Source organism: Phyllostomus hastatus, unplaced genomic scaffold (genome assembly GCF_019186645.2).
Source record: "Phyllostomus hastatus isolate PE091 unplaced genomic scaffold, TTU_PhHast_1.1 phas_contig_196, whole genome shotgun sequence".
Taxonomy (NCBI): domain Eukaryota; kingdom Metazoa; phylum Chordata; class Mammalia; order Chiroptera; family Phyllostomidae; genus Phyllostomus; species Phyllostomus hastatus.
This window is the reverse complement of record NW_025333709.1, coordinates 30,023,165-30,047,229: the sequence shown is the minus strand read 5'-3', so window position 1 is coordinate 30,047,229 and position 24,065 is coordinate 30,023,165. Positions and strand designations below refer to the sequence as shown.

The window sequence follows — 24,065 nt, the reverse complement described above, 5'->3', positions numbered from 1 at the left end:
TTTCTCTTGGGTATTTTTAAAGTTAGCTTAACATTTCTTAAGAAGAATCATTTTAGACTGTCTTCTCAAGTTACATGGATATATATTTTTTAAAAATGGAGCAGTTAAGTATGGCTAGAGTTATGGTCAGGATCTTTACTTTTTGACATTTAGAAAGGTCTTGGAAGAAACTTAATTGAAATAAGCTGCATCTGTCTCTCTCTTTTTTTAAGGGGTATGGAGTAGCTTCTTCTGTATCCCACTTACTCTGTTGTTTCCTAATTGCAGAACTGATGCTAATCCAATAGGAACTGGTATGCTGGTACTGGTTGTTAAATGTTACAGTTTCTCATGTCAGTTGGTACTTATCAATTGCTCCATCTCCTCCCTCAAGTGCTCCTGCTACTTCACTCCTTCTGCCCCTGCCCCAGGGCCCTCTGGAACCATCCCTGGGTTCACCAACTGAAGGGTGAATCCTAAGCACACCGGGACCCTGGAACCCACCTCCACTCCAAGGCTGGGCCTGTTCTAATTTTTAGTTAACATACCTTCCTGGTGGCCGACTACTTCAGTGATCACCCCTGCTTATTCTCACTTAAGAAGCAAAAGGAAGGAGTTATATCTAAGATAAAATTGTTGGAAAAAAGGAGAGAAGAAAAATATATAATTACATAAATATTAGTCACAACTGAAATAATAAAAGTGTAAAAAGATGAATAAGGTGATAAAAATAATATCTGTATTGGAAGATGCTAAAGAAAATAGTAGAGGTGAGGTTGGCAAAAAGCATGGTAAAATAGGTTAAGATGACTAAAGCTAAATGTAAGTTTAAAATATAACTGAACACATGCTAGAAAGGTTAAACAAAAATGTGCTATAAAAGAAATCCAGGAAGCAACGTACAGTCCAGAAGTTAACTCCACCCATGTACAAATAGTGGCCTTCGGGCCGAGGCAACTGGAGGTGGTTACAAGCTTCCATGCCTGGTGACTCCCTGTAACTGGAACTCTGCAGGGGATAGAAGTCTCTGTGTGACTGTGCTTGGGTGTGCCCAGTTTCCCCGCCCCGTCCCCGAGCCTTAGTTCACTACCCTCTGTGTCACGACTCTCTCTGTCTACGAGCTTCAGTTCCATTTAATAGAAAACTTGTTTCTGTCACTGGATAATGAGTTAGTTCTTTGTGAACCAAGGTGGTCGTACTTATGTGGGTATCCCCAGAGCTTCAGCCAGTGGCAGGCACTTAGTAAGCAGTTAGTAGATGTTTGTTGGATATTAGAGTTCTGTGTCATTTGGTTCTTGTCCTTTATGTGCCAGAGCAAGTTTCCCCTTGTTACCGAGAGCTGCTGTCAGTTGCCACATTTAGCCCACTGACTTTTCCTTCAACACCAGCTAGCACGGGGCTCAGTGGGCACTTGTTCCTGGGGCCAAACCAGCCTTCATTCGTTTCAGATGAAAAAGGAAAACAAACCTTAAGTTGAGGAAATGATCTAGAACAGAGTTTGGCAAATATTTTCCGTAAAGGGACAGACAGGAAATACTTTAGGCGTTACATGCCACAGGTCTCTGTCACGACAGTTTAGCTGTGACTTCGTGGGGCAGAAGGAGCCTAGACGATAAGGGAATGTGTGCGTGGCCGTGTTCCGGCAGAGTCTGTGTTCAGAAGCCGGTGACAAACCAGATTCGGCCCAAGGGCCAAAGTAGGAAGGAAGATCGCCAACACCAGAGAGCCATGTGCAGGTAACTTACCTGGGAAATAGGGAACGGAAGCTTTGAAGAAGGGGCCTAATGCTACCCTTATTTATGTTTTCTGTAACCCTTCGAATAGTGTTTTATGCGTAGTAGGTGTTCAGTAAGTATTTATTAATTTGATTTGGGATCCAGCTGTATCACTTATCCTCCCTGGGTTTTGGCTGTCTCATCTGAAATTTAAGGGACTCCGTTACGTGACCTTTAATGTCTCTCCAGTTTAAAAAAATCTGTAATTCTGTGACTGTGGGAGGCCCAGTGGTTTATTCTTTAAAGAGAATTGTTGGCTTGTCACATTTTCTCTGTGCCCTCAGTATCCTGAGGTAGCATTCCGAAATGGTTGCTTTTAGAATCCTGTTTGTGGACCTCTCCACAATGAAATTCATCATCTACCAGGCTACATACACCTGTACCTTCCACCCGTCTCTGTCGCCTCGTCCTGCTGGTTTGTTAGGCCTACTCATTTTTTTTTTTTTGTCTAAAAGAATAAATTAGCTATAAAGGTAACCTAGACCACCTCAAGTGATTCTTTGTAGGAAGATGGCAATCAAGTTGAAGATCAGTCTGTCTCTTAGAATTACATTTTTTCTAAAGTCTGTGTCAGGAAAACAAACATTCCATTGTTGCTTTATTAATCGAAACTGTTAAAGATAAATAGTAATCCAAAACAATTATAAATATTACAGATGTAAATTTTTATCACCTTACTTAAATTCTTCTTTCACTTAAACTTTTGATAGATTTTTCTGTTTCTAAAGAGTGATTTGTTTAAGGTTAGATAAACTGTCTGGTGGGTCTCATAGACTGTTCTCAGAAATATAAGCTGGTGTGTATTCTAGTCTACAGAATGGAGAAACTTCAAAAAACTCTAAAAAGTTCTTAAAAGGAATACAGAAAAATTGCGTTTACTTCCTACCCTTTAAGTAAGTATAGATGTGTGCCAAAAATGACAAGCAAGATAATATTTTTATGAGTATAATTTAAAGTAGCTCTTAAACCTTATTAGGCTTAAGAATGACCTTGTTGATCTCCTTTTAAAAAGTGAGTTCTAATTTACTAGGTTTAGAGTGGGGCTTTAAAGAATGTTAAGATTATGCCCTGGCTGGTGTGGCTCAGTGGATTAAGTGCCAGCCTAGGAGCCAAAGGGTCGCTGGTTTGATTCCCAGTCAGGGCACATGTCTGGGTTGCAGGCCAGGTCCCCAGTTTGGGGCACATGAAAGGCAACCACACATTGATGTTTCTCTCCCTCTCTTCCTCCCTCCCTCCTCCTCTCTCTAAAAATAAAATAAATGTTTTTTAAAAAAGAATGTTAATATTATGAAGGTAAACTCTTCAAATTTTTTTTAATAAAAAATAATAGGTTTTTGATTTTAGAGAGGAAGGCGGCAGGGAGAGAGAACATTGTAGGAAAAATGAGAAAGGATAGCATTGGCAGAAAATAGCGACCCTTCGCTCTGTGGTGGGTGCTTCACAGACGAGGTGATTGTAGGTCCTCACAGACCCTGGTCAGCTGATGGTCTACCTCTCTGCTCTGCATGTTGGTAATAATGCCTGTTTTCACTATCAAAAAAAAAGCTCATCTTGTTTCATAGAATTTTACCTATTCTTTCCCAGTAATGGGAATCCCTTTTCTTCCCATTGCATCTACATGGACAATGAAAGTACCTTAGTATTAACAGTCTAGTTTCTTTTTTGGGCAATGAATATACATTGTGTGTTGTAATAATACAGATCCATGAAGTGATTTGAATAGAAGATTTGAAATCTGGATTTTTATTAGCACCTTCAAAAATTATTTCACAATTAAAAGCAATTTCTAGAATCTCAAGAATCAATTTTAAATATATTCAGAAATGCCAGATTTTTTTTAATTCAAGAAATAAGTGTCTTAGCACTGAGGCAAATGATACCAAATTAGTGTGGTTTGTTAGGGAAAGAAGAAGGTATGATTACAGGGTCTGAAATGCTTCATTTTAAGCAGTGAAAGCAATTTTTTTTTATTTTATGTGTGAAATATATAAAAAGAACTTAAACTAGGAACAATTGGGCTATTAATAAATACCCTGTGTCAGGAAGGTAACAGTAATTGTCCCATACGGCATACGCAGGTAATAGAATTGCTGCACAGGTAACCACTCCGAAAATATAGAGCTTAGTTAAAATGCTTCTGTACTCTTTTATGTTGCTCATTTACGAATATATTGGTGCATTTGTCCAATCTGTGACATTTGTATAGAACTTACCGTTATTAGAAACACTTTTATAATCATAATCATTAATTCAGAAACTTGATATGTACTTCTGAAATAAGCAACTAATTTGGACCTGACCTGAAACCTTTCTATCCAGACATCTCAATGGAATTCTGGCTCAAGTGTCTTAGGAGCAGATTCCCCTCATTACTCACTTATTTCATTTGTTCTTTCATGGTGATGTATTTGAATTATTATCTCTCTTTAGTAGTTCTTTTATTTTCTTCAGTTCAGCCGAAGCCATTAACTTGTGGTTATTGTTGGCTAGCAAGTACGTGAAAATAAGGAATTCAGTTTCCCCTCCATAATCAGTGGAGAATACAGATGGAAAGCTTGTGGGGTTGGCTGTCTGTCCTTCCGCCTTCCTCTGGTCTCTAGTCCTGCCACCCCTTTGGTACTGTGTAGCCAGAACCACAGAGCCAGAGTTCTTGTTGATGTGACCCACGCCTGGCTATTGCATGTTTAGCACCACCGTCCGTATAGTCACCTAAGCCTATGGGTCCCTTTTGAGTATTTCAGCTTTACTTTTTTTGTTAACCCTATCCTGTCAGTCACCAAATACATCAGAAAGCATGTATTAGGAAAGATTGGTATCTGTCTTCTTTTTCCCATCCTTATTGCCTTTTCCTGAATTACTCTAAGTGTACTATTCATTTTTTCAGTCATTCTCTCTCACCTTAGCAATTTAAATAGCCCACTGACTTCTACTGTGTTCTCAAGTCCATTCTTTACCTAACTAATCAAGTGGTCTGTCTGGCCTTATTCCTGTTCAGAGCTTTTCTACAGAGTTTGATTATTAACTTCAGTATTTCTTTTGTGAAATCTTTTTTTTTTTTTAATTATCACGGGAGGACATGCTTACTGATTTTATTTTATTACTATTTTAAAAGATTTTATTTATTGTTAGAGAGAAGGGGAGGGAGGGAGAAAAATAGGGAGAGAAACATCTATGTGTGAGAAAAACCTCTATCGGTTGGTTGCCCAGAACTGGGGACCTGTCGCACAACCCAGGCAGGAGCCATGATTGCGAATCAAACCACAAACCTTTTGGTTTGCGGGATGACGCCTAGCCCACTGAGCCATACCAGTCTGGGCCATGCTTATTGATTTTAGAGACGGGGGAAGGTGGGAGGAGAAATATCAGTCTGTTGCCTCTCGTGTGCACCCCCATCAACCAGGGACCAAACCTGCTACCTATGTATGTGCCCTGACTGGGAATTGAACCTGCGACCTTTCAATTTACAGGATGGCACTCTAACCAGCTGAGACACACTAGCCAGGGATCAATGTCAGTATTTCTTGGAGCCCTATGGGTATTTCAGGACTTCTTAGCGAATCTCCTCAGGCAAGTAGAAGAACCAAGTGGGTAGAAGACTGGTGCTCTAACCCTGGTCAGCCAAAGTTACTTTGATTTTAATGAATTTTCCTTTTTTTTTTTTTCCCAATGCTTCACAAATTTGCATGTCATCCTTGCTCAAGGGCCATACTAATCTTCTCTATATTGCTCCAGTTTTAGTAGATGTGCTGCCAAATCAAGAGCAGTGTATTGTCCTTTTTCAGGTTAAGCATAACAGGTTTACTCTTCAGGAGAAGGTTCACTGCTGAACAGATTTCAGATTTGGTATTGTTCCCTCAGTTCCCTGGTCACCTCATCTCCGTGGGGCCTGGTCGGCCGTTGTCTGTCACATACCCCTTTTACGGCCTTCACAACACTTAGTACTATTTGTCACTTTATTTTTTTCACGTATGTATGTGGAGACACACACACCCACTCCCACGCTCTTTATCGCCACAGCTTTTGTCTGTCTAGGAAAAGTTTTTGGCTTGAATCTTGACAAGATGTTTTCCCTGGAGGTAGACATACAGGTCACCAGGTTTGTGCTTTAAGCTCTTCAGTGATGCCATTCCAGCGTCTGCCTCGTATCGTTTCAGAAGAAACACTTGTGCACGTTTTTACCTTTGTGCCTCTGTACGAAATCTGTCATTGTTTTGGACTGCTTTTAATATCTCCTTTTTTTCATCGGCATCCAGCAGTTCGACTCGGGCCCGCCTTAGCGCGTGTTTTCTGTCACGTGTGTTCTTGCTTGAGGTTTGATGAGATTTTTGGGTTTGTGGGTTTATAGTCTTCATCAGTTTTTAAAAAGTCTTGGTCATTATTTCTTCAGATAGTATTTTCACTCCTCTGAGAGTCCAGTTACACATGTGTTAGACCATTTGATGCTCCGAAGGTCAGTGAGGCTTCGTGCCATGTTTTCATGGTTTTCTCATCTGTGCTTGGCTTTGCAGAGTTACCATTTCCATTTCTCCAAGGCTACTGATCTTTTCTTCTATGGAGTCTAATTGGTCCTATCCAGTGAATTTACTGTTTTAGATGTTATGTGTTTTATCTCTCAAAGTTCTATGTGAGCCTCTTTTTATATATTCTGTTTACAAAAGGACACTTAAGCAAACTCAGCACAGTGAAAGGAGGGTGGGATGGACTCCCGGGACACCTGGCACACGCCTCCACCATGCCTCCCAGTAGCACCATAGAGGAGGCGAGTGACTGCCCAGCAGAGAGCTGCGACACCACTGGGGAAGGGTTATCAACCTGGAAGCTCTTCAGAGACTCAGTGCCTAGGATTTTTACTGGGGCTCATCACATGGGTACCCACTGCCTGGCACATACCCAAACCCGAGACTCCCTAGAGGAGAGCAGACATCTAGCACAAACTCTGCTGTTTGTACCAGCAGTGTGAGGCATCCTGTGAGCCACTCTTACCAGCTCCGGGAACGGTGGGGCCTCCCTCCTGAAATCTGAGTTCCTAGATGCCGGCCACAGGCCAGTCTTATAAGCAGGACTTTTTCCAGTCTTGTAAGCAGGACGTTCAAAGGACGCCAGTCAGGTTGACCTGTATATAGGTTAACTCTTTCCTTTACAATGTGGGATTTTCTCCTTACTTACATATACGTATAATCATTAATTTAGATTAGTGTAGATTCATGGATATTTATTTATTTTAAAGCTTGGCTTGTATTCCAAAACTACATTGTTTATTTTGTTGTTCAAATTGTTACAGCGTTGGCCCTACAAGATGCTCTGTGTTGTCTTGGTGCTATAGTCCCAGAGTCTGCCATTTCTCCAAGGAACCCTGCTTTCTTTCTCTAATGAAGTTAAAAAATGTTAAAACAAATTCATTGTAGAACATTTGGGACATCTACAGGGTGGGCAAAAGCAGGTTTGCAGTTGTATGTGAAACAGTTTATTCTTATTTTATTTTCCATACGAAAACTGTAAACCTACTTTGGCTCACTCCTGTACAAAGAAGTAAGTACATTAAGAAGTAAATGTTAACTGCTGATAATAACTATAGATAATCACTGTTAATGTTTCATTGCAGTGTTTAATGAGGTCTCAAAGCAAAATATGAAGTGTTTTGCAGTCATTTTCTTTTTTTATTTCATATGTGGTGTTAATGACTTACTACGCCTGTGGGCATCTTTCCTTCCATTCCTAGAACCTTTCAGCTCTATTCTGAACTCCCGAAAAGGCGAGGACGTGCTAAAAAGGCTGAAATCTGTAGGGGCTGTTGGAGCCTCCAGGATTGATAGGATACTTGATGTTTTGTATGAAAAAAAACTTGATAAGTTTTAATTTTTCTCCTTATTATGGCTGTTATACCAGTTTAATAATTTTTGAGATAATATTTATATTTGAACTCTTCTTAGGGATGTTAGTAATTGAAGGTTTCTTTGGGTAGGTGGAACCTTAAATTCCAGTGAATTGTATTTTGTGATATTTTCAGTTAAATCTAAACTTTATTGTATATCAAGAAACATTTTGTTCAGACCGTATCTAAAGTGCAATATTTTTTAAGTATTTACTGGGCATTTTTACTGGTATACATTTTTTTTGTGTTTGTGTATTAGATTGTATACCTCTATCCTACCTTGTACTTAGAAATGTAAATTGGGTAATGAATTCCATGGATTCTTAATATGCCAGCAAAAGGGCATAGAATTAAATGGAAATTGATTAAAAGGAAGAGGGAAACCCGTTTTCTAACTCCTCGAGGGCGAGAGCACTGCCACAGTTGTCTTTGGTACTCAAGGCCTCACAGTAACTGGCCCATGCTGGGAGGACCTCCAGAGAGGCCAGTGACATTGACATTGTGATTTCTTTAAAATATTCTAAACCTTATTTTAAAAGCATTCTTTAATAAATAATAACCTAAAAGGTGGTGAGGAGTATAGTTGAAGGTAATGATCTAAAATTGATTTTTCCACTTTGCCAAAGATGTGGCATTGAACAATGATTTCTGCGGCTCTCTTTTTGTGGTAAGGAGGCCAGAATACACCGGTATGATACAACCTGGAGAATTTTGGATGTATTAGAATAAAATAGAAGACTGACACGGACGTTTTGACTGTTCTTTTGCAAGAATAAGCTCTAGGCTATGTGTTTATTTCTGTGATCAATCGATGGGTTAAGGATAGAAAACTCACTTGGAGAATGATAGGAGTATTAGTACTTGTGTAATTAAAAAGTATGACTCGAGCCCTGGCCGGCGTAGCTCAGTGGATTGAGCGCGGGCTGCGAACTAAAGTGTCTCAGGTTCGTTTCCCAGTCAGGGTACATGCCTGGGTTGCAGGCCATGACCCCCGGCAACCGCACATTGATATTTCTTTCTCTCTCTCTCTAAAAATAAATAAATAAAATCTTTGGGGGGAAAAAGTATGGCTCGTAACTGGGAGATTGAGAAGGCATTCAAAATACAGTGGACCTCTGCCTTGGTCCTCTGAGGGGTTGTTGGGTGCATATGTAGTTCTTCTAGTTAATGATCCGAGTTGGTTGATAAAAGTTTAGTAAGGGTTACAGAGTAAATACTTCATTAACCTTTGTTAAAGTTGTGATTAATAGTTAGAATGGTACCATTACTTAATTTTATTACAGAATAAAGTTTAGGGCCCAGGCTCTGCTTATGGGGGCATATTGAATTATTTTCCATATAAATGGAAACTATCATATTCACTGACCCTCTGTCTGCAAGGGAGTCCCAGTGTGTGTAAAACAAAACTTCTAAAATAAGCCCTGAAATTAATTTTATGCTTCTGTATCCCAAAGAAACTGTTGATTTGCTTTGGCTGTATACACATAGTAACAGACTTATTAGCTATAACAGGAGCTATAAGTTCCAATTTATTCTCCTCGATCCATTTAGATAAAACTCAAGCAGAAGAAAATCCCTTTTTTATAAGGTTGCGAGAACATCACCTACTTTTTAATTCCCCCAAAGTTAATCATATTCTGATGTTTGATAAAACAGTTAGTTTTACTTGTTATCATTTATGTAAAGGTTTACTAGGAATGAACCTTGGTTACTTTGGAGGGACATTATAACCAAATAATATTAAGTACCTTTTAAGACTTGTGTGAGGCTAATAGGCTTAGCTGCAGAGGGACAGAAAAACTATGGCCAAATATGTGGGTGTGTGCTCCCAACTTGTCTGCTTGCTGACACGGTTCAGTTCTGAGCCTTGGCATTGAGTGATGCAGTTTGTATGGGCCTAGGTCAGCTTATTCCACTAATCTGCTAACAGCTGTTTGATGAAAAGAGGATTGTATTGTCAAATCACTTCGGATTGTACTTTAGTTAAAAAGAAGAATTATATGATTTTGTGCACAGCCAGAGCCTTTTGTTTGTGGACGTGCTTTGTTGCGGGCGGGATGCAGCAGGTAGTGGTTTGGGACTGCAGAATGCCCTTTATTCCCTTTGACATCCTGAGGCCGTTGTGTTCCACAGGCCAGGGGAGACCTTGCACTTAACTGACCCCGAGATGTCTCTGATCGAGAAGACGTGTTCAAAAGTGGTGCTGTGTTACTGAGATTCTGTGGGGTTAGCCATTACAGTTTGAATTTAGGTTTGGGGCCTGTTCAGGAGTAGGAATGGCCTAGACTTACTCCAGATTTCTTGGATTATTCTGAAGAAATGTGAGCTTTAAATGGCATTCTCAATAATATTAGTATTGCTGAATATGTCCTAACAAATAGGATCTTCATGTTCCCTTAGTGTATGATTACTTGTGCATGGAAGAATATTCTTTTAACTTTTAATACAATGCCTGGCCATTTGGTTATGAATAGATTTATTCAGTTATAATCACCAAATTTACTTATTTTTGTGGTATTTAAAAGTGGATCAAGTTTGCCACATATGGAAAAGCACAGACCTTATTGACCTTCAAAGTGACAGTAAACCAATTATGAGGTCAAGGTATTTTTATTCTGCTATTAACAGAAAATATTATTTGTTGGGTTTGATTTTCAATTTTTTCTCCTATTTTGAAGAGCATTTAAGCTTTTCAATATTGCCAGTTTTCAGTTTTAAGAGTTTCCATAGAGTTTTTAAAATGTGCATTTTATTTGACCAGAGGATTTCTTGCTATTTGTTGCTATTCTAAGATTTTCAGGGGAATTTTATGCTATGTTAGAAACAAAAAACCCTGTTTTACAAATAACCCTGTTATTATAGTAGAGTTCTCCCTTTTGAACAAATTGCATGCAGCAGAGGAAAGTTTGTCCTGAGCTGAGCAGTCTCAGGGAGCTGGAGGAGGAGGCTCAGCCCCGGTGTTCATTACATCATCTTTTCATTCCATTAGCCGGCGTTCTCTGTGGTGGGCCAAGTGAGGCAGTGGACGCGGCTTCATCATAAGCGTGCTGAGAAAGTCACTGCTGACGTCCTGGGTGTGTGGAGGGACGGAATTTACTACTAAAACTACCTAGAGAAAAGTGAGAGTGGAGTGGGATAAATACCACCGATTTTTTTTTTCTTTTGGTCAGCTATTACAGGAAGAGATTTAAAGATCTCATGTTAGATCCAAATTTACTTTTCATTGCCAAGGCCCTTAGCTCGTGAGAAAAGTTGGCATCCAAGGGCAGAGCTCTACCCTTGTCTGTTTACTAGCACTAGTGACTCCTCTGAAAGCAGCGGGAGACACAGCTCATCAAAACTGGTCACAGGAACACAGAGATCCTTGCGGCCACGTGCATGCCTACATAAAGAAAGGTGAGGATGCCCTTCAGGCCACTTATAATGAACTTGTAAGCTTTTATTCAACGTGATGGTTCATCTGCATTCAGCAGTGTTCCACTATGGTTGTGCGTCACTGTGAGACTGCATGGTAGTGAAGCCAAGGCACTGTGGGTCAGAACTCCGCTGCCCGTGAGAGGAGAAGGGACAGCGGCTCAGGGAGATCCATCAGCAAACTCGCTGCTGCTGCTGCTGCTGCTGCTGCTGCTGCTGCTGCTGCTGCTGCTGCTACTGCTACTGCTGCTGCTGCTGCGTTGCAGCCAGTTGAGATAATGTTGAGTCTACAGGATTCTGTGTTTTTTGAAATTAGCATAAAGTCCTTGTTAAAGTCCTGGAGCAGCAGCTGTAAGTATATATGCCTACATGGGAGAAACGCTGAGGTAGGATCAGTGCCATGTTTTGCATGCTAATTCTTGAAACCAATCCACATCGAGGAATATTTTTTTCTTGAATGATAATCAGTGAGGTCAATAGAAAATCTAGATGTGCACACCCCGGGCAGTTGTAATGTTGGTAGTTAGATTGTCTTGGCTTTTTTGTTAATATGTATCATTCCAGCAAACTTTCTCTCAGTGTTCAAAAAATGGGGGAAAATGATGACAGCCTCTGATCGCTGCAGGGTTATTGGACACCAGTACTATTCCACAGTGCTGTCAGCACAGAATGTTTTTTGAAACAGTATTGGCTATCTTAAGGCATCAGACAATTTGATATAATGGTCATAACTTTACCTGGTTCCTGTCATTGAAGTTACAGTGAGTAATTTTCATATGTGGTAAATTTTCTGATAAAAAACATTCAGGATGATGTGCTTATATTTCAAAGTTCAAGTGAGTTAATAAAACTAATGTCATTGAGATATTAGTTTGTCCATAAATCCCTTCCTAATATGTGGGTTTGGCAGATGTATTTATTTTGTTCAGTGTCTCCGGTATTTCCCAATGGTACTTTTCTCTGAAGATCTCAAAGCACATCTAGAAATGATTTATTACCATAGTCAGTTTTCTGTTGGCAAATTATCATAATAATATGATACCAAACTAATGAAGTAAGCAAGCAAAGACTGTTACAATGTCTGTCTTTCCCAAAGAAATTTGCAGTATAGAAAAAATGTGACTTTTCCAAGGTCATAGGGTGGCAAAGAACTGGAATTAGAACCCAGTTGTTCCTGCTCCCAACTGTGTCGCTGGGGCCTGAGCACACTGATGAATAAAATATGAGAGACTACATTTATTTTTTTCAGTTAACGCTTTACCAAAATATTTATGTAGTGTAGTTTTGTTTTGTAAGCAAATAACATAAAAGACCAAACATTGGCAAGGGGGGAAAGCCTCGTAAGATGAAATGTTGTAGAATATAGTTTGAGGAGGTTTGTGTTTTGCCAAATATACTGCATTTGCAGTCTCCGGATTTTATTTTTGATCTTTAAGTAATTCTTACATGTGGTGATATTGTTGTGCCAGATGGCAGAAAATTATATTAGTTCTAGGAAAGTTTCTAAGTGAATAAAACATAGTTAAAATATTGGGAGTATTATAATTACTAATTTAAAGTACTTTTATTATTTAAAAGAGTGATATAGAATACATTTTTAATCAAATAAACTCAAAACATAGTTTTTAATCTCTCATTCCTTCTTTTTCCTTCATCCTTCGCACACATTACAAAAAAATAGTAATATAGTTTTATAGTGAGAATGAAGCTGTAATTAATGGGTTCTTATAAAGGAACATTATGTTACATTTTATCACAGCAGTTTGTCCTATAAAAACTTCGTTTGCTTAGATACTTGGGAACTTTGTAGTTATTTTGTTTTTGACCATTTAAACATTTCTATATGCCATTGCCTAAACCCTGAAACCAGCCACAGCCAAGTCTCCTGTAATCTTGTCTCCTAAATCCAGAGTAAAGGAGAAATAGATGTTTGTAAAGCCTTTGTCATTAGCAATACAATGACTCAGTTTGTGGGCATTCCATTGGCCTTTGGGCATTCATAGTACAAATTTCTTTGAAGGCCTCTTTAGAGTTGCAAAGCAATAGGTTGACATGACAAAGAAATTACAAGTCTCATTGCTCGTGAAGGCCCTAACCATGTCTGCTGCCTTAACCCTGGAACGTGGGAGAATGTTTTTGTTTTACCAGCATTCATGAATTACTTTTTTTTTTTTCTGCCTTCACTTAGTCCTACTATGTTTGAAAACAAAAAGGATTAAAATACGTTAAAGATCCTAGAAAAGGACAGTAGTTTTTGGTCTTTCTTAGGGATGTTTTCATGACACCAACACTTGAATTAGCCAGCGTTTATTAAGCCTGTACTCACTAAGAAGGAGATGTTGCCTCTGCTTGTAAGGAACTTCTGGCTTAGTCAGGTAGCAAGTATACGGGGAAAGTTAACCCTAAGGGACTTAAAGGAGAGATGTTGCATATGCATTATGGCTTACCAAATGACTGTTACACAGGAAAGGAATGGGGGTGGGGTACAGAGATGGAAGGGATCACAGTGGGGCAGAGAAGTCTTAGAGGGAAAGGAATTCATCTGACTTTGGCTGTGAATGATAGGGTGCTCATGGGGACATGGGGGCAGGCTGCACGGGGCGCCATCCACAGACTCCCCAGGGCGCCATCCACAGACTCCCCGGGCCAGAAACCAGGGGTGGGTCAGACGACCCTCTCTCACCCTGCACCGTGCCTCTTTTAGTCATTTACCAAGAGTAGTCATTCTTCCTTCTAAAATGTTCTTCTCTCCTGCCTTCTGTTGCCACAGCCACTTGCCTTAGTTCCGGCCTCTCTTCATTATCACCTGGATTAGTGCCAGGGCTTCTTTTTGTTCTGTTCGCATCTTCCACATGGCTGCCAAGAGTTCTCTGTGCGTGCTCTTTCTCAAAGTCTCTCCCCTTTTTACTTCATAGTCTTTCCTCTGTGGGATGAAGCCTTTCATCATCTACCTAGCTTCTGCTCATTTTGCCAGTCTCCTCTCTTGCCATGTTTAACCCAGTTTCCAGAGCATGCTCCGCCTTTGTATTTGCTGCTACCTTTTGCTGAGAATACACCCCCACCCCTCTGTCTGCTTCACAGTGAGCCCTCACCTTTCTTCAGTCAGCCAGACACGTAATGCTTCATCTGTGGTGTTCTTCACCAGTCACCCTGTTCATTCTTGTCTCTGATAACTGAGTGTATGCTCCTGGAGGGCAAGAATTGATTGCGTGTGTTCTTTGTACACTCCATGCTTAGTTACGTTCAGTAAATGTGCTCGCAACTAAGATAAAGATCAGGGGTGTAGTCATTTTTGTTAGAGTCTATTAGTGAGAAAGAAGGTAGGAGGATGAATGTGTGACTCCTCTTATGCTATACGATTGGTATTATACAGTGATGCCTCTCAGGGGAGCTGGTCCTGAAGCAGGAGAGCATAAAATGATGATACCTTAGTGATTTCAGAAAGTTCCCATATCACTAAATTCTCTTTAGTGAATTTCTTCAGAAGAACAGAGGAAAACCTGATTTCTTAATAACCTTTGTAAAAAAAAAAAAGGGAGATACAATATTTGCATTAAATAAATTATGTATTTCAAATGTTGCCTTTACCCTCCCAAAGGAAAAAAAGGGCAAAAAAATCTGATTTTTGTCTTGGAACATAACTTAATCTCAATGCATATTATAATTCTTTATCATTAAATATAGTATTTCTATAAAGATGCATTTGCTATGATTTGTATTGATGTTAAATGCTACATTTCATGTTAATTGCTGGAGGCCCCCGGTTTCAAGGCCTGCTTAGTTGGCAGAATGTCGTTGCAGTGGTGCTGAGGTTTGATTAGAGCGGAGCCTATTTCTTTCAGTACCAACAATGAAGTGACATTCACTATGGCCTAAATTCGGGATGCTGTCTCCGTGCCAACGGTTTTAGGCATTACTTCTTTTAAAAATGGAATCAGGAACATTCTGTTAAACCAGCTGTGTAGTAGGGTGTTATCATTTAAAAGATTGGCTTAGTTCCCTAAAATTGTTAAGACAAGGCAAGATTCAGTACTGAGAACTGTCCACTTATGTATTTGCATTGTTAATTAAGGTCACAGATGCATTCATTATTAATATAGTACCTAAAGTAAACATTAATTTATAGAATTTGCATCCATAATTCTATTTCAGCTAGTGTTTCAAAGAAATATATTGAGTTATTTTAGCCATGGTTTTATAAATTAAAATGTGAATAAGGTATGGTATGTTAAGAAACTAAATTTGCATGTATTACTGGATCTTTAAACAATGAAAACAGTTCATAAACAGAATTTGTAATGCTTGGAGATGGTTTTCCTAGATTATGAGAATAGTGAAAAGCCAACTTCCAAAATTGTGTTATGCGTTTATTTAAATTTTAGTTAAAGTCTGTTATTTGATTAGCAGTACTTACACCATTTATTAGGGTATTTATGGATCTGGCATTGCGGCACACATTACACGTGTGTGTGCACATGTGTGTACACTTTCATGTTTATTAAATCTCATGCAATCATTATCAAAATCTGAGGAGAACTGTTACTGCTTCTTTTTAAAATAACTTTATTGTGACATAACTCACATGTCGTAAAATATATCCTTTTAAGTGCACAGTTTAGTAGTTTTTAGTGTATTTGCAGAGTTGTCCAGCCATCACCACTTCCTCAGTGTAGAACATTTTCATCACTCCCAAAAGGAACCTCATCCCATTAATCTACTTTCTGTCTCTGTGGACTTGCCTATTCTGAACATTTCATCTAAATGGAATCATACTCTAGGTGTTCTTTTCTGTCTGTCTTTTTATCACCGTATTTCCAAGGTGTGTCCTTTTGTAGCATATACTTGTACTTCATTACTTTTTACAGTTGAGTAAGATTTCATTGCACAGGTATACCAGATTTTGTTAGTTCATTCGTCAGTTGAGAAATTCCTGTTTCTATAGAAGAGTAAATTGGGGCTCAGGTGAGTTAAAGTATGCTAAGAACACCCCCTCACACAAAAAAGCACAAACCCAAATCCTTTATTTAACTTCCATTAATCCTTCATTTTTCAGTGTAAAGGTTTTTCTGATTTAGTGGTACTTAGCAAAAAGCAAAGGAAGAAATAGTTAACAGTTTGGGGGAAGGGTGGCCAGAAGGGATAGCATGTGCTGGAGGCTGGAGGAAATATGGCCAGTTTGGCTGGAGCAAGTGTGGGGTGGAGCTGAGAAGGTAGTCAGGTGCTAGACCACAGGGCATCTTGAAGACCTCGTTATGAATTTTGGTCTTAAACCTAAAACAAATGGGGAATCACTGATGTACTTTGTGATGTACTTAGTGGTTGCAGTGATTGCATCAGACTACATTTTTCCTGGGGTGGGGGCAGAGAGTGGGGAGGAGAGAGGTGCAGTGTATGCAAGGAGATGGGTTAGGATGCTATCTAAGTAGACCAGATGTGAGATGAAGGTTGAACAAATGAAGAAATGTTATTTCTTTACTTAGCAAACATGTGTATAATGCCTGCCAGATGGGTAGGTACTCTTTTAAGTGCTTTACAAATATTAACTCATTTAATTATGGATGTGGAAAATATTTAAGAGGTAGGAATAATAGGTTTTGGGTTAGATATAGGAGATGGAGAAGATTTTTAAAAATTGAATTTATTGGAGTGACATTGGTTCACAAAACCATACAGGTTTCAAGTATACAGCTCAGTAAATCATTTGCACACTGTATCTTGCATCCATTGCCCCAAGCCAAGTCCCTTCTGTCCCCCCCCTCCCCCACCATTTGCCCACCACTACCTACCCCACCCCTTTCCCCTCTGGCTGTCACCACACTGTTGTTTGTGTCCATGTATTTAATATGTGCATATATATATATATATATGCATATGTATATATATTTTTTTTTTGCTTAAGCCCTCCACCTTCTTTCATCCAGCACCCCCAAGCCCCATCCCCTATGGCAACTGTCAGTCTGTTCCATGCATCTGTGCCTATGATTCTCTGTTTCTATTTTGTCAGTTTATTTTGTTCACTAAATTCCATATCTAAGTGAGATCATGTGATATATGTCTTTCTCTGACTGGCTTATTTCACTAAGCATATAATTTTCAGGTCCATTCATGCTGTCGCAAATGCTAAGGTGTTCTTTTTTTTTTTTTTACAGCCGAGTAGTATTCCATTGTGTAAATGTACACAGCTTTTATTTTTACAGCTCAAGTGGTTTGTAAAAACCTATAAAAAGACTATACCAGCAAAGTTGCTATTAATCTGTAGAGTTTAGAAACTAAAACAAGGAGCAACAGTTTAACTTAAAACCTTGTCTCAAGAGAATCTTGTATACTTCACACAAATAAAAACACTTGAAAGAAAGCAAACATTTTTCAAAGCTCCAATACCCAGAATATAAAGAAAAATTTAATTGAGAAGACTCAGTCAAGCTGTGGAGTCACAGAATGGCTGGATGGTCTAGCTCTCCCCTCCACACTCACCGTCCCACGGAAGACCAAGGGAGAACAGACCTTCCAGGCCAGGCCTCACTGGTTGCTGCAGAGCTCTGTGGAGATTCCTTGTAGAACAGCAGTTTCCCATCTCTGGTGTCTCTCCCTCTCATGCATGAAGCAGCTGTGGCTGTGCTATTCTATTATCATTACTTGTCACCCAGCTGTGACATGATACTATACAAATAAGTAAAAAGTGTGTTATCTAGTTCCCTTTCCCCCGAAGGTTGAGGCTCAGGTAAAGGGTTAATTCTCCTGTGCACAGTCTTTATTTAGGCTGATTCAGTGACTTCGACAGGCTTAATCATGAGGTCGGGTTTGTTGCCAGCTGCATAATACTCCCACATCTGTAGACAGAGCCGCTTTAGTTCCTCTGTGTACACAACATTTTTATCCATTCATATACCGACAGGCACTTAGCTCTTTCCAGATCTTGGCTATTGTAAATAACACTGCAGTGAACACAGGGATGCATATATTCTTTGAAATTAGTGTTTTGTGTTTTTTGGGATATAGTACTAGAAGTGGGATTGCTGGGTCAAAAGGCAGTCCCATTTTTAGTTTTTTGAGAAAATTCCGTACTGTTTTCCACAGTGGCTGCACCAGTCTGTATTCCCACCAGCAGTGCACTAGGGTTTCCTTTCCTCCATAGCACTTGTTTGGCAGCACTTGTTTGTTGATTTATTGATGATGGCCGTTCTGACTGGTGTGAAGTATCTCATCGTGGTTTTAATTTTCATCTCTCTGATGATTAGTGACATTGAGCATTTTTTTTCATATGTCTATTGGCCATCTGTATGTCCTCTTTGGAGAACTGTCTATTCAGGTCCTTTGCTCATTTCTAAATTGAGTTGTCTGTCTTCTTGGTGTTCAGTTGCATAAATTCTTTATATAATTTGGAAATTAACCCGGGATCAGATGATTATTGGCAAATACGTTCTCGCATTCAGTGGGTTCTGAAGGAGATTTTTATAAAATGAATTGATAGGGTAATTTATATTCTCGTTGACATTAGTTTCAGAGATGTATCCCTTGAGAGTTCTGCTTGTTATAGAAGAGAATCACCTGTTGCTTATTGGCAAAATGCCCATGCTGTCATCCCTCAGAGAAATCCATCTGCTTTAGTATATGGTGCCTGGGCTGTGGAGCCAACTTAAAACTGTGCTGTTAAGCAAACAGTATGAACTCTGTGATAGTCCCTAAATTTGGAGTTTTTAGCTCCAGATATCACTGAAGTTAGGAATCATGGGCTCCATCCATTTAAAAAAAGAAAATCTAACTCCTAAGCTAGGTTTACCTCATTTGACAAGGGAGACATTGGATCTTTAAGATTAAACATTTTGTATTGTGGGAAGTACAGCTGATTATCTAACTCATGAAGTATTTGGTTCTATGATTGGTTTTAAAGATTTTCATTGGTGAATTTTAGAATAAAGACAAATTAATAATGATATAGAAAATTGGAAATCATGAAAATGTGGATGGTCACAGTATTCGTAGGCGCAAGACTATTCAAAAAGGTCAGTGTAACAGATCCAGTGTTCCTTAACCCTTGATGTCATAACCTTTCCCAGGTTGTACCACCTTTTGTAGTCATGTGTACGCTTAGTCTCGTATGAGACTCTGGGTACAAGCCTATGGGAAGATGAGATCGGGAGAGCCCTAGTTTACCAGTCCAGATGACTCAGCATCACCCTAACCTATTATAAGTTTTGGTCTGATTTTATTCTTCAGTACATTAGTACTGCTTCCCACTCTTGTGTCAAAGCCTCCACCTCTGATAATTGGTATTACTTCCTTCCTTGGCCTTATTTGATCCAACTCTTTGGTATTCCATTTTTTCCAAATATGGGACCCTGCTTTGCCCTTCAAGAGAATGAAATTCTCATCCAAAAACAACACGTGAGAATTAAATTCTACCGACTTAACCTTTGTAATGATTAAGCCCACCTAGGAAGTTGGGTTTAATCCACATGGGATTAAAAACGTCTACCTATTTCCTGTTCTTGAACTTTGCATTATACATCTGTTTGCTGGCATACCTGTTGTTCTTTCTTGGACATCCCTGGAGCTTTTTACTTGTTATCATACTATGTAGATACCATAATATACCACCCTTCACAGAATTCTCATTACCTGAAACGTATGGATATTCAGCCATTATGCATTCTCATGGTTGCATTGGTGTTCACAGCCAGAAGCTGTTCTGGCTGTTCTTCTGCACTGATTTTAAATGTTTTGAATATGACACCGGACAGATATCTGGCCTATTATAGTGTTTAGGCCCCAAATCACCTGCTGGCCAAAGTCTTAGACTTCTTTTCTGAAAGTAGCAATGTTTACAATCTCATCACGTTGCTAAGACATAGTTTGCTGGCCTTTTGCAGGATGGAATGGGATGTGTTTTCTTGGTTCTTCCTTCTAATGTGTTCATGCATGATGTCCTAGAACACTGCCTGTTCATGGAATTTCTGACAGTTTGTTTTTGGTTTGCTAGCACATTTTCATTAAGCATGCTATTTCCCAATATAAAAAACTTTGCTACAGTAAGTAAAGTTTTAAAGGTACAAAAACAGATTTAAGGAGAAATTCATTTGAATGGGAAAGGCTGTAGAAGCCAAACTTTAAATTGTCAGACATGTTTCTACTAGAAAATGATGAATTGTAAATGTGATGAGAGTTCACAGTAGAAAATCATATGAATTGTTTTGAAAGCTGCATTTTCAGTAGTATTTATTGATTCATTTGGTACAGAAGGTAGTTAACAAAGGCATTCATGAAAATTGAAGTATGAATTAATATTATTAACATGTAATATATTAACAGTATAACATAATAACAAGTTCGAATTTACATTAGATACATTAAGTGGATCTTTTGATTTAAAATAAGGTTCATTGATATTTATAGCTACTTTATTCATAATTACCAAAACTTGGAAGCAACCAGGATGTCCTTCAGTAGGTAAGTGGGTAAGTAAACTGTGGCTCAAATTTAGCAAACTATTAAGCTGTGAAAAGGCTTAGGGGAACCTTAAATGCATATTACTGAGTGAAGGAAGCCAGTCTGAAAAGACTATATACTGTATGCTTCCAGCCATATGACATTCTGGAAAAGGCAGAAGTGTGTGAAGAGATGGTAGAAAAAGGAGTAGTTGTCAGTGGTTAGGGAGAGGAAGGGATGAATAGGAGGAGCATAGAGGATTTTGAGGACAGTGAAACTACTCTGGGTGATATTATAAAGGGGAGTAAATTTATTCAAATCTATAGAATGTGGAACGAAAAGAGTAAACAAACCCTAATGTAAAGGCTGGGTGTTGGATGATAATGATGTGTTCGTGTAGGTTGTTCAACTGCAGCAGATGTACTAGGGGAGGCTATGCATGTGTAGTGGTAGGAGGTATATGGGACATCTCTGCCATCCTCTCAATTCTGCTGTGAACCTGAAACTGCTCTCAAAGTAAAAGTCTTAGAAAAGAAGAAGAAATTAAACAAAAAGAAGCTTCTCATAAAATTTTGCAGCAATATATGAATGAGTGATTCTTATTATAGGGAACCTATAGAAGAAAAGAAAATGTAATGCCAATAAAATGGCCATAGTAATCTTGAAAGTAAGGTTAGTACATATTTTCAGTCTATGATGGGAGTCCCCACATGCACAGGATGCACTTCAGTTATACGCAGATTTTCTGCTGCATGGGAGTTGGCACCCCAGCCAACCACCCGCCTCCCCCTCGCCCGCCAGGTGTTAAGTGTAGTAGTGCATTTTTTGTCAGAGTATGGAGACACATGGTATTACCACAGTTTGATGTATAGGGCCTACTGTGGTTCGGATGGAAAGTAGTCACTTTGGCTGCTATGTGAAGTTATTTCATTCGCTTAGAGGCAGTGCTAACTGTGAGGGAAGATTTTTCAGGAGTTTACTAGACTACTATTAGAATGGGAACTTAAAATTTAGCTATGCAGAAAAAAGGGTGGGTTACTTCAGTAGTGGTGGGATTTGATGACTAGACTAGATACAGAATGTAAGGCACCGGGAGGAATCAAGGGTGGTTCTAAAGTTAACATCGTTGAAACCTCCAGCCTTTGACATCACGGCTAGAGTCAGGCAGAGGATTGGCAGGGCACCGAGATACGCAGCCTGGGGCACGGACAGTGCATGTAGTGAAGTGGCAGGCACCCTGAGAGAAAACGCAGTTCAGTGCTTCCAGTAAGAACTGGGAGAACCAGGTAGAACTTTTTAAAACTAGGTTTTTGAATTGTTTTATTGATCCTTCATGTTGCTTTCTAGAGCTTTGCCTCTGACATGTCTTTATTTAACACTCTCTGAACTGCTTGATGGGTTTATATACATAGGTTTCCTTATTTGTGGTGTTTTTGAAGCTTTTAATGATCCAAATAAGTTTTAAATAAAATTGTGTAGAACCAGCTGTTGCACTTTAGAAGGATGAGTGAAAGGCAGTGGTTCTCAACCATGGCTGCAGGTTAGAGGCATGATGGGGAGTTTTCCAAAACATATAGACACCTGGGCCTCACTCCAAAGAGTTTGATTCTGATTTGAGGAATTGCCAGAGAAGCCAGCAAGCTGGGGCTAGTCAGAAAACTTGACTTTACATTAAGACCGAGAGTGGATATGAAATCTTCAGCGGGTAGAATTGTAATTAACAGTCTGACGGAAATGAGTTTTTATGTTTGCCAATTTATTAATTTAATGATGAGAAATATGCCAAGTAGGTATTAATGCTTGAGCTGGCAGACCATCCTTTGCTCTTCTTGTGGGGTAGGTTATACATTGCTAAATTACTATCAGTGGCGTGGAGAGCCTGAAGTTCAAAGACATTAATATCTGTGACGCTCTGCTATGAGGGCAGGAATGGTCGTCCTTGTCCAGCCTACTGGATCGTACTCAGGTGGATGAAACACTTCTGTCAGCAAGATGTTAAGTGTTCAGTTTCCCTGCACCTTGCCAGCAAGAGATCTGATTTTTTTTAATAGTTGCCAGTCAGATGTGCTTAAAATGAAAGTTTATTGCTATTTTAATTTGCATTTTATGGGTATTACAGATTTTGAATGAATTTTTTTTATACATTGTCTTTTTACGCTTGTTCTTATGTGATTTGCCTAAGTGTATCTTTTGACAAATTTTCTCTATTGTTTTCTTTTTCTTGTTAATTTGTAAGAGCTGTTTGAATATTTTATATTTTCTGTCATCTATGTTATATTTTTGTTCAACTTTGTCTTGTTTATGGTATCATCTGCTTTATAAATGTTTAAAATTTTTATTTAGTTGAATGTTTTCATTTCTTTTTATAATTTGGGTTTTCTATCTTGGCTAAAGGTCTCTTCTTCCCTGGATTGTACATGTTGACTACTAATTTTTTTCTGAGACTTTTTAAAAATTCACTTTCAAAGCTAATTTTTAAATTAACTTTGGTGTGGCTCAGTGGATTGAGGGCCATCCTGCAAACCGAAAGGTTACACATTGGAATCCCAGTCAGGGCACATGCCTGGGTGGCAGGCCAGGTCCACATCGGAAGCATGTGTTAGAGGCAACCATGTATCTCCAATACATTGATGTTACTCTCCTTCTCTTTCTCCCTCCCTCCCTTTTCCTCTAAAAGTAAATAAATAAAATCTTTAATAAAATAAAATAAAAACTTTCAACTTCATATCCATCTGGACTTTAGTTTTTGAATATAATATATTTTTTCCAAATGAATAGCCAATTATTCCAACATTATTACTAAATAAACGTTTCTCATCCTTCTGATTTTGCCCATGTTGAATTCTGGAAATTTTGAGGAGCGCTCTAATCTTTAACATTAATCTGATTTATCAACACTTATGTTTACTGACTTGATTACTGTTACATTATTATGATATAGTCATATTATATTTTGATATAATGTTTTGATGATAATTATAATGCATTCTGATTATAGTTATATTTTCTGATTTAGAAAATGTTTTTTAAATAACTTTTTTAGCCTTTCTGGGTATTTGTTCTTCCATGTATATTCTAAGATAGTTTTGCTCAACACAACCTAAACAGAATAGTATTGGAATCTTAACTGGAACTGTAGTAATTAATATATTAATTTTTTGAGAATTGACAGTTATAATGCTCCCATCTACAAATTATGTCTTTCTGTGTTCAAATCTTCTTTTATGTCTTTTAATGTGATCTTGTAGTTTCCTCCATGTAAGCCCTGTGTTTTTCTTACTAAATTTATCCCCACCTGTTTTGTATTTGTGAATAGATTTTTACTCATTTTCAGTTTTAGGTGGTTATTGCTAGTTAATATAGAAAGTTTCATGTTTTCTTTTTCAATGTTTATAACAGTGATTTAATGTTTTGGTATTCCTGCATTTACTTACATAATTCCATAATTTCCAGGATGTTGTTGAATGGTAAGGCAAGAATCAGTATCATTGTTTAGTTTCTGTTTTTAATTGAAATAGGTTTGGTGTTTTGAAACCTATGATATTTGCTGCTGGTGTTTGGTACATACCTTGTTTCTTTGTCACTAGCTGCTGGATACC

At 38.7% G+C, this 24,065-nt stretch overlaps 1 protein-coding gene and 1 non-coding gene across 14 annotated transcripts in view; one reads left to right on the top strand and one right to left on the bottom strand.

Moving 5' to 3' along the window:
* The window catches only part of FRYL (FRY like transcription coactivator), a 240,210-nt gene that overhangs the window by 75,505 nt on the left and 140,640 nt on the right, over positions 1 to 24,065 (top strand). The gene's annotated exons all lie outside the window — the stretch shown is intronic.
* Positions 5,410 to 5,518, bottom strand: LOC123815992. The gene has a single exon (XR_006785206.1). It is a non-coding gene; the product is annotated as a U6 spliceosomal RNA (small nuclear RNA).